Genomic DNA, 13,754 nt, shown 5'->3' with positions numbered 1-13,754 from the left:
ATAATTATTGAATTTGTAACTTTTATCATATATATAAATTTTAGAGAAATTCTAGAGATACAAGCGTTTTTCATACAAGTCATACAAGTCATTTATTTCTTCTTCTTTTTCTTTCTCCATCCCTGTTCTTTTTCTTTTCCTTCTTCTTCTTTTTCCGTGCATCTTCTTCTTCTTCTTCTTCTTCTTCTTCTTCTTCTTCGTTTTTGAAGTGTTTCATCTTCATCGCCGTGTTTCTCTTCGTTCTTCTTTTGATTTTACAACATTATGTATTTTTTTCTTCTTTGTTTGATTTTTTCCTCCCAAAAAGAATTATGAGAATATGAAATAAGAAAATGAAGAAGAAGAAGCAGCAGAAGATGAGGAGGAGAAAGATGAAGAGTTCTGAATTATGCATAAGGTGTACTTCAACGAATTTTTTGTGTATTTCTTAAATCTTTTGGGTGTATTTTTGTAATCCTTTGGGTCTATTTCTGTAATCCTTTGGGTGAATTCCTGTAACCGTTTGGGTGTATTTCTGTAATCGTTTGGGTGTATTTCTGAAGTTCCATTATCTTCAAAACTTGATTTCAGAAACCATGAAAATTGAAAAAAAAAAACGAAGCAAGAATATCAATGATAAACGCAGATAAAACAACGAATGAAAAGGCAAAGAGAGAATGCACGAAGGAGATCGAACAAATTTGACAAGAAATTCGTTTTCATGGAGGAAGAAGAAGAGTATGAGAAGAAGAATGAGAAGAAGAAGGAAGAGGAGGAGGAGAAGGAGGAACGCGAAGTACGCCATGAAAATTGTATGAGCCAGCGTACTTTTTATTAAGTTTCTACCAACTTATATGACTTGTAAACCAAATGACTTGTATGTATAACACTCTTCTAAATTTTATTCTCTTAATGTAATAGAAATTAAATACTTATTTTTTCACTTGATAAATTTCCTATTTTAGAAAATCTTAATATCCACTTTAAATGATGTATCTTATATCTATATCTATATAGCTTGTTACGTTAATGATAATTGCTAACGAGTATTAAAGGTACTATTTATGAGTATTTTTTGGGTTAATAGTTAAATTAATCTCTGAAAAATAAGATATTTTTTAAATTCGTTCTGAAAAATTTTTTTCAATCAAATTGATTCTTCAAAGATTATTAATTAATCATATCTGTCCTTCAGTTACTCTACTCACAATTTTCGTTAACGGTTGATAATATGAAATGTTAACTAATAGCATACATAACACATAACATGTTCAATTAGATGTTGACTAAATATATTTTCAAAAATCTATCAATTTAGTCACTAGGTCATATTAGAATTAAGATTTTTGTAATTAGAGAAAATGATTAAATTAATAATTTTTCATAAATATATTTGGTCACATATTAGGTATTATATATGTTATCAGTTAATGTTTTACAATATCAATTTTTGAAGAAAATTGTTAATGGAGTGATTAGAGGACAAATATAATTAATTTGCAATCTTTCAAGGATCAGTTTGATTGAAAAATCTTTCAAAAATAAATTTAAAAAATATCTTATTTTTCAAGCACTAACTTGACTATTAACTTCGTATTTTCCATTGATTGTTGTTTATAGCTTTTGATGGTTTATCAGTGGCTAAGAAAAGGGGGGTTGAATCTTAGCCTCTTTTTCGCTTAGTAACTCTTGCTGTCCTTTAGAACACTTGAGGAGATAGTTTTTGTTTTTGTCTCGTGCCTAGTCAAGAGACTTTTTTGTTTTGTCTCGTGACCAGTCAGGAGATATTTTTTAGTTTTGTCTCCTATGCAACAGAATCAGAAATGGAGTAGAAGAGAGAGAAAAATATACCAAGATATATCCTGGTTCAGCTGCTAAGTGCAATGCAGCCTACATCCAGTCTCCATCACAACAATGATGGAATTTCACTATAATCATCTTTGATTACAAACACCAATTTTTCCTAGGAACTACCCTTCCTATCCGGGACAAATCCAGAATCTAACCCCAATCCTAAACTTGACTTGGTAACCCACCAAACTTTCAACTGCTAAGTGCTAACCCAACTTGCAAGGAGATTCCCACAAAATCATGATACACAACACAGATGTACAAAGGACCTCTGAGGACATTTATGGTTTTTTCTTTTAATTTTGTGCACTCTGCCTTTTTCTGCTCTATGACTTTTTCTTACAAACCTCACTGTTTGCTTTTTTCATGAGACTCAAGACAGACAAAATTAAACAAAAAAAATACAAAATGAAGAACATTGAAGGAGAAGAACTTCTGTTAGTTTAGGTAGCTATGTGAACACTATGCTTTCACTCTTTTCCTTGCTTCAAGCCCTGGTTGTTCTCCCTTATTTATAGAAGGGGAAGCCTCCACGGTTGAACCTGTTGAACTAAGTTAAACTTCTTCTTCATGAAAAAACAGTTCGACCAGAGAGAGAGGAGAGATAACCGAATGTAAAACCCAACATGCAATTACCTCTGTGTCTTCTCTTGTCACCAAACTTCATCAATCCGAGCCATCCATCTTGACTTGTACTCCAAGAAGGATTCCTAACCCTTGATGAGTTCTTGATGATGACAGCTTCATCTGCTCCAACTTCTGCATCCTCCATCACGTATCTACTGTAGCTACCTCCTGTGGTGGTTGATCAAAAGCAGAGACAAGTCATGCCTCCAAGGATCTTCTTCTTCTGACCGAGATCATCTTTTTTCTTTTTAGGGTATGGAGAGCTTAGGATTAGTTCACCACATATTGCCTTTTGTGGTAAAGATCTTAACCACACCACACTTCCGATTTTCTTTTTCTTGATGCCATCATTATAATGGCCTTACCACTAGTTTCTTCTTCTTTCAGATGGTAGCTTAAAAATTTTTTCATAGTTGCTGTGAAGTGACCGAAGCTAGAGGAGAGAAGAGAGAAAAGAGAGAAAACTTTTAATGTGATTAGAATGAAGAAGTAAAAATGAATTAATTTTGCTTTTCTCTTTTTACTTTAGGTACCATGTAGCACTAATGATAATCAATCAAATCAATTGCTTTTTCTCTCTCATGATTCTAATGCAATTAAAGCAAGTTTAATAAATTTGAAATCCATTTAAGAAGTAGAGTAGGATCCGTGGAAGCATGCAACAAAATGCTTTCTTTCCTTTTTCAAATTCGGACCTCACTCTTATTGGTCTACCAAAGAATTTTATTTGGGCTTGTTTAAAACCAAAAACTGGTTCAATTAACAAAACATTGTTTCAGCCACAAGGATCAAAATAGTTTTGTATCAATGCTGAAAAGTATATTTAAATGAGTTTGCTGTATATTCCTTTTCTTTTCGGCCCAACAAACATAACAATTCAGCTACAGCATATAACAATTTTATAACCAATGCTGATTCTTCTTCACATATTGGGCTAGCAATTTTTCGGCCCAATAGCAAAATCTGCATAGTAAAATTATTTAATTAACACATATGAATCAAAATTAAATTAATAATTTTATAATTAATCATATTAATAATGTTTAGTCATCACTAATTTAATTTAGAATTTTTTAAACTCGTTAGTTTTTTATTTAGGGATATGGGATTCGATCTTTTTTTATTATCCATCACTTAAATGAAATGAATTGTGTATTGTTAAATTTTAATTGATATGACCATAAGAATGTTAAGTTTGAACACGAAGATGACAACAAAAATAAAGATGAGGATGATGATAAAGATAAAAATAAAAAAGATGACAATGAGCTTCTTAAAATTATGAAAATTATTTGAAAAAAATTAGGCTTTAGTGATTATTTAGTTAGTTTGGTATTTTTAGTAATGATATTTATATTAAAATAAATATTTATATGAAATTAAAGTTTAAAAGTGAAAAAAATTATTTTTTATTATGTTTATATCTATTATAATTTTTTTAAATTTTAAAAATTATTTTATTTAGGTGGTTCATTACTTTTAGTGATAATATTAATGATAAAATAAAAATTTAATATTTATATTATTACAATATTTTGAGTTTATGGTCACAGTTTTTTTTGTTACGGTAAAAAATCGTGACCGTTAAGGGTTTATAATCACGATTTTTTACCGTGATAAAAAAATTATATAATCACGATTTTTTTAAAAATGGTGACCTAAAAAATTTTATAGTCACGGTTTTCAGAGGTGATCTAAAAGGGTTATGATCACGATTTTGGGAGGTGATCTAAAAAGGTCTATAGTCACGGTTTTAGAGGGTAACCTAAAGAAGTTTATAGTCACGATTTTGGAGAGTGATTTAAAAGGGTCTATGATCACAGTTTTTCGAAAAAGAATGACCTAAAAGGGTCTGTAGTCACGATTTTGGGAGGTAGCCTAAAGGGTCTATGATCACAGTTTTGGTAGGTGACTTAAAAGAGTTTATGGTCACAATTTTATAAATGAGTGACCTAAAAAAGGTCTATAGTTACAATTTTTGGAGATGATTTAAAGAGATCTATGGTCACAGTTTTAAAGAGTGATTTAAAAGGGTTTATAATCATGATTTTCATTAATTAGGATTATTATATAATTTTTTAATAATTAGTCATTGTACATAATTAGATTAAATTTTAAGTAATTGTAAAATAATAAAATTAAAAAGTTTAATTTAAATAACTAAAATTTTAAATTTAATTTTATGAATAAAACAAATTAATTAAATATTTTTATATTTAAATTAAAATAATTATTTAAATTCATTAATAAATTAATAAATAAATATCTTATTTACTCTTAAAATAATTTTATTGTTTTTATAATTATTCTAAATTACTATTTTATCTCATTTTTTATAATTTGAAATAAAAAAGAAATCCAACCTCAAAATGACATCGTTTGACGTTAAAAAAAATTCTGTTATTCCTTCCTCAAGCTCTCTCGTCTCCTGTCTCTCACTATCTCCGATCTCGTGCTCAAAGTCGTCGTCGCTCTTTGTCTCGTCACCGTCTTGCACTCAGTCGTGTGCCTTCCTTGCATTTGTTGTCAGTGATAGAAGCAGCACGTCTTGGCACTAAAAAAATACAATTATTTTGCAACAAAATATCTATTTGTTTCAAAAACTCCAACTGTTTTGTAATAAAAAATTATTTTGTCATAAAATTCAGATAGTTTGTAACAAGTTATTTGTTTGTTACAAAACTCATGAATTATTTTGTAACTAAATCAAGTTTTGATCATTTGAGTTTACATTAATTAAGATTCTTATATATTTTTTATGATTTTGGGTATTTTGTTTATTTAAAATTTTAAAAAATTTAATAATTAAAAATTAATGAAAATTTTATATAATTTAATTTAAATATTGAGATTTTAAATTTAGTTTTATAAATAAAAAATTAAGTAGAATATTTTAATTTTAAATTAAAAATATTTAAAATTTAAAACTAATTAGTAATTTGACAAATAGATATTATATTTCTAAAATAATTTAAATAAATTATAGTTGATTTTCAGTTACTGTTTTACCTTCTAATTTTATTAAAATTACTACACTACCCTAATCCTAACCCTAACTCTAGTTTTCCAATCCTAATCCTACTCTAATTTCAAACCCACCACCCATTAACCCTCACACACTTAACAAAGAAAGAAATACAGAATAAGGGAAGTAGGGGAGAAGAAGAAGAGAAGAAGAGGAGGAAGGGGGAGGATGGCGCCGGCGGAGGGAGGACCACCTTTCCCTATCGCCGTCGCCGTCACAGGGGGAGAGAGAGAGAGAGAGAGAGTTCACAGACATAGATCAAGAAGTGGAAAAGGGAGAAGAGAAGGAGAAGATGACGGTGTCGGAGAAGCAAGGGGAGGTTGTCGCCGCCGTCGAGTTAGAGAGGAAGAAAGAGAGATGAAAAAGGAGAGAAAAGAGCAGCCCTATTGCCGTTGCTACTGGGGCTTGTCACGGGAGCCATGACCATCTTTGTCGAAGGAGCTGATCGGCAAGCTGCATGCCGCTGTTAAAGTAGCCGTCACCGTCGCTAAGCTATTGCACTGTCGTAGGAGCTATCCGGAGTTGTCGTTTTGTTGCCTCTTACTCAACCATGTTCTTGGTTCACCGCTATTATTAATTTTTTAATTTGTTCTTCATTTTAATTTGTTCTTGATTTTGATTTTAGGGTTCACTGCTGCTAGTCTTGATTTTCATTTTAGGGTAAGTTTTGTCGTAGCAACCTTTACCGAGCAGCCTCTCCTCACCGAGCAATAGCATCCCGAGCCCTCTCCTACTACTGGTTCAATTTATTTCTGCTGCCTTCGATGCTCTCATGTCCGGCGCTTGTGCTGCCACTGCCAAGAAGAAGAAATCTGTCGTAGCTCTTCTCCCAAGAAACGAAAACCCACATCCTCTACACTCCCTACACAACCTCCATGCTAAATTTTAACGATCCTAAACCCTACGAAACTATTCCTACGCCACCGAGTGACCCACCCAAGCAAGAACAGGAGAAAGAAGGCCTTCCTCTGACCAAGACTCACCATGTGTCTTCTTCAATCTTCATCTATTTTGTAGGAGCTAAAAGAGCGCGTTCTGCAGCTGAAGGCGAAGTCTTCGAAGTTCGATCCTAGCACAACAGCTGGTTGGGAGAAGGGCACGTCTGTGCTGTTCTCATTACTGGCATTGGTGCTTGACATGGTTTCAGAAGAGTTTGGGAGAATCAAAATGACAGATATTAGGTGCGGTGCAATTTGATGAAGACTGTGATATACTCTACCCCTGAGGATCTTGTGCCTCTGATTTATCTCTTGGTGCATGAAGGGCTGAAATTGGATTTGTAGTCTTTGACTGTCTTTTTTCCAACAGGGATTGTTTTGATGGGTTGCCATTTTGCTTTATGATTTTGAAGAATGAGAGTTTGGGTGTCACATCATTTTCTAGAGACGGAGTTGGACGGAAAGCCCAACATGAGTCACGCCTTAAAGTTTCAGGATACAAATTGGGTCAACTAAATTCTTGAGAGCCAAATTGATTCAAGAGTCAAATTTCAAGGGTCATTTTGAGTATTAACTCGATAACCTCACAATTCTTAAAAAACTCACCACTTTTCAAATGGGGCAACCAATAGCATCTTCGATGACCTTTTCTCTAGCGTCACCACTATCTGTCTTGTCTCTCTTCCATCTTCTTCCACCTCTCTTTCTCTCCTTCTCTCTTTCTCTCTCTCTCTGAGAACAACGCCAATAAAATGCATAATAGAACAAAAATGAAGCATTTTTTACTTTCACATATCATGATGAGAGTTCGTTCCAATTCACAGCCAAAAAAGAATTTCAATTCTTTCACACAATCAAACTTACTATCAATTTTTTGGAGATAAAAAAAATTAAAATGCATTGGGAGAGGAATCTCACAACTGGTTCTCATGAATAACAATGAACTTGGTGACTGAATCAAGACTGATAAAAAAGCGAACACTCTCCAACACAATCAAACTTCAAAGTCGCTTTCTTGTGATACTTACCTTAGATCTACAAGTAATTTGCAAAACTCAAGCTCATGGCTTTTATTCTGACTCTGACAAAAGTTGGAGACTTCAACTAAAAAGCAAAATTGGAGGTAGATGAAATGTCGAAATGACATTGTTGATTGTGGTTCTGGCGACAATGAAAAAACCAATTTTTTCTCTCTCATCACATCCACCAAAATTCCCAACACCACTCTCGTTCTCACCTTCCAAAACCTTTTCTTCTTCTTGTCTTGTGTGGTCACCTTTATAGACACAAACAAAGGTTGGACATTTGGTGACCTTTGGGTCCATGTAGTGACGCATAGTGTTAGGTAGATTAATATCTTCAATGAGGGCTCTGATATAGATGATTTGTAGATTATCACTGATAGAGATGTGTAGAATTAAACTGAATGGAGCTTAATGTTGATGGCATAGGAAGATGAGGCTGTAGAGACATCCTTTGTGTAAAAGGCTGGCGAGGGAGGAGAAGGAGTAGAGGGTGAGGAGGTGGGAAGATGGGGTTGGGGGGTGTTGTGTTTTAACTGTGTCATATTATTGCTCATTATACTACCTTTTCTTTCCGTTTGCCATCTCGGCCAATATTCTTAATGGAGAGAGCTTTCTTTAAGGATGGACACTTTTGTAATGTTTTTAATTTATCGAGAATATTTTTGTCATTAACATAATTTGAAGGTATTTTTATCAGTGCCAAAAAAATTCGGAGATTTTTTGGTGGTTAACTCTTTTGAGATTTTCTACTTGACTAAACCAAATTGCAACAAGATCGTAGATTTTCTTATTCAACCATTAGTCCAATTCAATTTTTAGAATTATGGTTGGTTATCAGTCGAAGTCGTACTTTTAAAGATGAATTATCACTCATATTTGATTTTCGAGATTATTTAGAATTTTCTCAAGTTCATATTTAACTTAATTTGCTTATATTATTTATAAAAGAAATTTTTAATACATTAAACATTTTAGTAAAAATTAGATAACAACTAATAAAATTATTAAATTATATAAGTATTGTTTTGGTCCCTCACGTTGAGGGTCGGAATCGAAACCATCCCCAACGTAATTTCCGATTTAGAATCATACTTAATGTTTTCTTCGTATTAAAATCGTCCTTTTAATTTTTTTGGACAAAACTACCCTCACCACTACCAGCATAATTACCTCCTCCACCACCACCACCACCACAACCAGCACCACCACCACAACCAGCAACACCACCACCACCACCAAGAACACCAAACAACAGCAACAACACCAAACAACACCAAACCAAGAAGGAAAAATAGAAAACAAAAAAACAGAAAGTAAGAAAGCAGAACAGCGAGGCGGAGGCGGCAAGACAGAGGCGACGAGGCGGCAGGCAGAGGCGACGAGGCGGCGAGGCAGAGGCGAGGAGGCGGAGGCGGCGAGGTTGCGAGGCGGCGAGGCGGCAGTGGCTCGTGTCTCCTCTCTCCCTTGCGATCCCCAATGGCGATGGCTACGACGACGGCGACGGCGGCTCCAAGCTTCGCCGCCGCCGCCGCCGTCCCCTTCCCCCTCCCCCTCTGATCTCCCCTTCCCCCCACCCCCACCCCAACCATGCGTCCTTTCCCCTTCCCCCACCCCGAACCCGCGTCCCCTTCATTTTCTTCCTCTTCTTCTCCGGCTTCTTCCACTTCCCCTCCTCCCTCTCTTCACCGCCGGCGCCGTCCCCCTCCCCCCTTCCCCTTCTCCCTTCTCCTTCCTCCATTTCCCCTTTCCCTCCCCCCTTCGAATACCATTTTCTTCCCCCCCAAAACGCATTTCTTTTATTTTTTAAAATTTATAATTTTTTTATTATAAGGGTAGTTTAGGAATAAATTAAAAAAATTTATTAGAAAGGACGATTTTAAATTTAAATACGACTTTAAGGATGATTTTAAATCAAAATATATACCAGGGACGGGTTCGATTTCGACCCTCAACGTGAGGGACCAAAACAATACTTATCCCTATTTTTTAACTAACATCAACTAACTTTTTATAAATTAAAATTGATATTAAATTAGAATTTATAAACTTTTAAATAAAATTAGTTGATGTTGACTAAATAAAAATTGATTATCTAAATTTTTTCTATTAAATTATATTTAAATTCTATAATAATCAAAACTCAATTTAAGATGCTGCATGATTAACCCTTTTTACCTATCTGAAATAAGTTGATGATGTATTTTCAATTTAGAAACAACTACATAAACTATAATTAGAACAATGACAAATAATTTAAATTCAAATATAATGAACATATAATATTGTTTACAAATCTATACCAAACAATATAAAAAAGAATGATGTAACTATCATGAAAGTATCTTAATTAATAATAACGAGCATCAATAATTCCAAAACAATTACAAAATTTGAATAATTACTGAATTAAATAAATTGACCCGCAAAATTATTAGAATATAGATTTTGAAGAGTGGATATCGAAATGTATTTTTTTTATAAACTATGTAAATCGCGATAAGGTATTGCGATTTACAAATGAACCTAATCCAGTTTATGTGTGAATTGCCAACGTACAAGAATCGCGACTTTTTTTGCTTTTGTATCTCCATTTTCTTGTTCTGCATCACCATGCATCACTATATCCCTGTCATTAGTCCTTGATTCTCCTATCATGTTCTTCAATTCTCAGGTTATTCCACTTTATATATATATATATATATATATATATATATATTGTTGATTTTTTTAGCGACCTTTTTGGAGCCTGTAATGTTGTGTTTAAAATATTAAAAAATACATTTTAAAAATATACCAGCTGAACATATTTTTATTATTTTCAACATTTAAAAATAAGGTATAAAAAATTTAAATGTAAAAAATTGGAAATAAAAATTATCTATAAAAAATAAAAATAAAAAACAAAATCTAAACCTATTCTTAACGATCCCCTCCTCTTTTTGTGAAACATCCAAGCTTATTATTGTTTAAATAGAAAAATTGAATATGATCATTCTTTATCCATCTTAATATTCTAATGGAAGCCATTTCACCTGCGAACAGTAGAAAAATGGCCACTGTTCTATTTTGTAGGCGTTCCATTTCGTAAATATATATAAAAAGATGATTTCAATCTCCAATTCACAGGCAAATGATGTGCAATTCCATTTCCACTTATGAGATGTCAGACATGGGTGATGTTAGTGCAAATTATACTAAAGTTAAAGGTTCAGGTTGAAAAAATGTTCAACGAAAAAAACACATATACATAGAAACCGCGAGACCCCTGCTACACAGTTTCTAGTCATTTTACATATCAACCTAAACAACGTATCAACATAAACCGCTACGCGGTTTATGCACATTTGCAATTCACACACAAATCGCGACACCCCTGTAGCGGATTAGGTATATTTTGTAAACCACGATACTCCTATTATAATTTACATAGTTTATGAAAAAAATGCATTTAAGTATCCACTTTACAAAATGTGTATTTTAATAATATTGATAGCCAATTTATTTATAACAGTAAATTACCCTAAATTGAATTTTCCAAATAACACAATAAACAACTATAACAAGAACAAATTCACAATAAGTTATAGGAAGCGTAAGGTATATCCCTGTCCCTTTTTTGGAAATTTGAAATACCATGTACGAATAATTTTCTGGTTAATCATTTATTTTTTAGTGAGCTAGTAATTAATAATGTTATCCTTGTAAAAGCTTTTGAAAGACAAAAAGAGATAGCTGCAATACACTGAAACTTTAATGAAAGCCATAAAAATTGTAGCTATTTTTTTTGCTTTTTTCACCATTATTATTGTAACATGTGTCATTTCATGGTTCTTATTTATTAAGGATCGTACTAATATACAGATTAAAATTGTACAGATATACAGATTTTTTTATTTTATTTCACGTAATGATACATGTTGGTCCCATGTTGCAGTAGGCTCAGAGGGGGTGGTGGGAGCTGATGGGAGATGCGACGAAGCCGGCTTGGTGGGGTGAAGTTGAACGGGGTTCTAAAGGTTACGCGTTCCGTTGGTTGGAGGCTCTCGTCATGGACCTTATTTGGGTCGAAAAAAAAAAGATAGAACCTATCATTTGGTTCTTCACTTAGAGAGTGTGCTAACAGGTAGCGTTTGGTTACTGAGACATAGACACTGAGACATAGACACAGTGGTACACGGTGACACATGTCTGCTGTTTGGTTTGGTGAGACACAGATTTTCGAAGGACACGGGAGGACACGGATGGACACGGAGACACTAAATTTGTGTACCTCCAATTTGGTGAGACACTGAGACACAACTTGTGAGACACTAATTTTTTACTCTTTTACCCTTATTGAGTTTTTAAAATTTGTCCTCTTATCTTCCCAAATCTTTTTTTTTCTCTTTCTCTTTTAGATTCTACAACTAAATTTACTTTTCTATTTTTTTCAAAAAAAAAATTTGTACATTTAATTTTTTTTATTTATTTAAATTTTGATTAATTGATAAATTCTGAACTTTAATTTTTTATTTTTTTTCAAAAACAATTATATATTTAATATTTAAATGATAATTTAAGATGGTATTAGAAGAAATAAAAAATTATTAGAAGAAATAAAAATTTAATGGTGATGGCATGCATTGTTTGGGATAATAGGTGTATTGTAATTGTGGTAAAATTTGTGGTTGAATGAAAGGTAATTCAGTCTTTTTTAAATATATGTGTCTTGTTTCTTATTTTTGCCAAACACAATACATAAATACAAATATTTTATGTCTATGTCTTTAATATCTGTGTCTCTGTGTCTATGTCTCATCAAATACATCAACCAAACGGAACCACAGGAACGAAATTCATAGGTCACCGTCGTCCCTAACACTTCACGGCTAATATAACTAATATAGTAATATTATTTTTATAATAATAATTAATGACTTAAATAACTAATTAATTATATATCCAAAAATTAAAAATTATATAATGTTCAACAATAATAATATTTATTTATTAATTATCACTACGGCTAACTAATATATATATTAATTATTTTAAATAGACTAAATATGTCTATACATTAACACATAACTAATGTAATTATAACAAAATTAACTCATTAATTACTCAAAATAGGTTAAATTTATTTAAGAAAAAATCTCACAATTACCCTTCACAATTATTAGTGATGTTTATTATATTTTATATTTATTATAGTCTATCAATATTTTTTTATAATAATTTTTAATTTATATCTAATAAAAATAAATTATTTATAAAAAATATAGCATATTTAATAAGTATAAAATTGTTTTGCTTTTTAATATAAAATTATTTTATTTTATAATACTTTTGACAAATAATTAGATTGTTTCGTTCTTATATTGAGAAAGGTAAAGAGAATTTGTCGCACAAAAATTATTTTAATCTATTGTTTGAGTTGGTTATTATCTTGATGGTGATAATCGAAGTAGTGAAAAGAATATTTAACTTGCTCTTCAAGTTGAGTCAGATATGAATCTAAAAACTTGCATCTATGTTAGTTCGATTTAAGCCAATGAAACCACAAGCTTTTAAGTATTTTATTTTTTATCTAATAATTTTAATATATTCTCTATAACATTTTTAACTTTGTCTCAATTATTATATCCCTATTAAATATGTTCTCATCAAATATCTCTAACTATTAATGCAGCAACCTCAAATATTGTGGATAAATTATATCTTTGCATTAATATATTTTTTATTATTAACCTTAATAACTTAATATCACTATATCTATTATATTATTTTATATAAAATTAAAATATGCTCTCCTAATTTAATATCATATTATATATTTGTTTTTAATATTGTCTAAAATTAAATTACAATTATGTCTAAAGTCTTAACACTGTAAATAGAATATAATTAATATCTAATATTTTAATAATTAAATACCTAAAATAAGTTAATTAAATAACAATAATTACTACCTAAAATATCATATATATGCTCTCAATATTTTCCAAAATTTGAATTGAGATTATGTTCAAAGTCTTAATACTGTAATTGGGATATAACTAATACTTAAAATTTTAATAATTAAATACCTAAAATAAATTAATTAAATAACAATAATTAATACCTAAAATATTAAAATTTTTTTAATAAATGTGAGAAATTAAAATAAAAGAATTGATAAATAACAACAAATGTTATTATTATATCAAAAAATAATATTTTTATTTGGAAGGAAAAAAGAATAGATTAATAGTCAAATTTGTCTCTAAAAGATCATCCATTTTTTAAAGGGAACTACTCAAATAATGATACCAAAAATATCTTTTTATG

This window comes from Arachis stenosperma, chromosome 3 (assembly GCF_014773155.1).
Source record: "Arachis stenosperma cultivar V10309 chromosome 3, arast.V10309.gnm1.PFL2, whole genome shotgun sequence".
Lineage (NCBI taxonomy): Eukaryota > Viridiplantae > Streptophyta > Magnoliopsida > Fabales > Fabaceae > Arachis > Arachis stenosperma.
Note: the sequence above shows the minus strand (reverse complement) of the source record.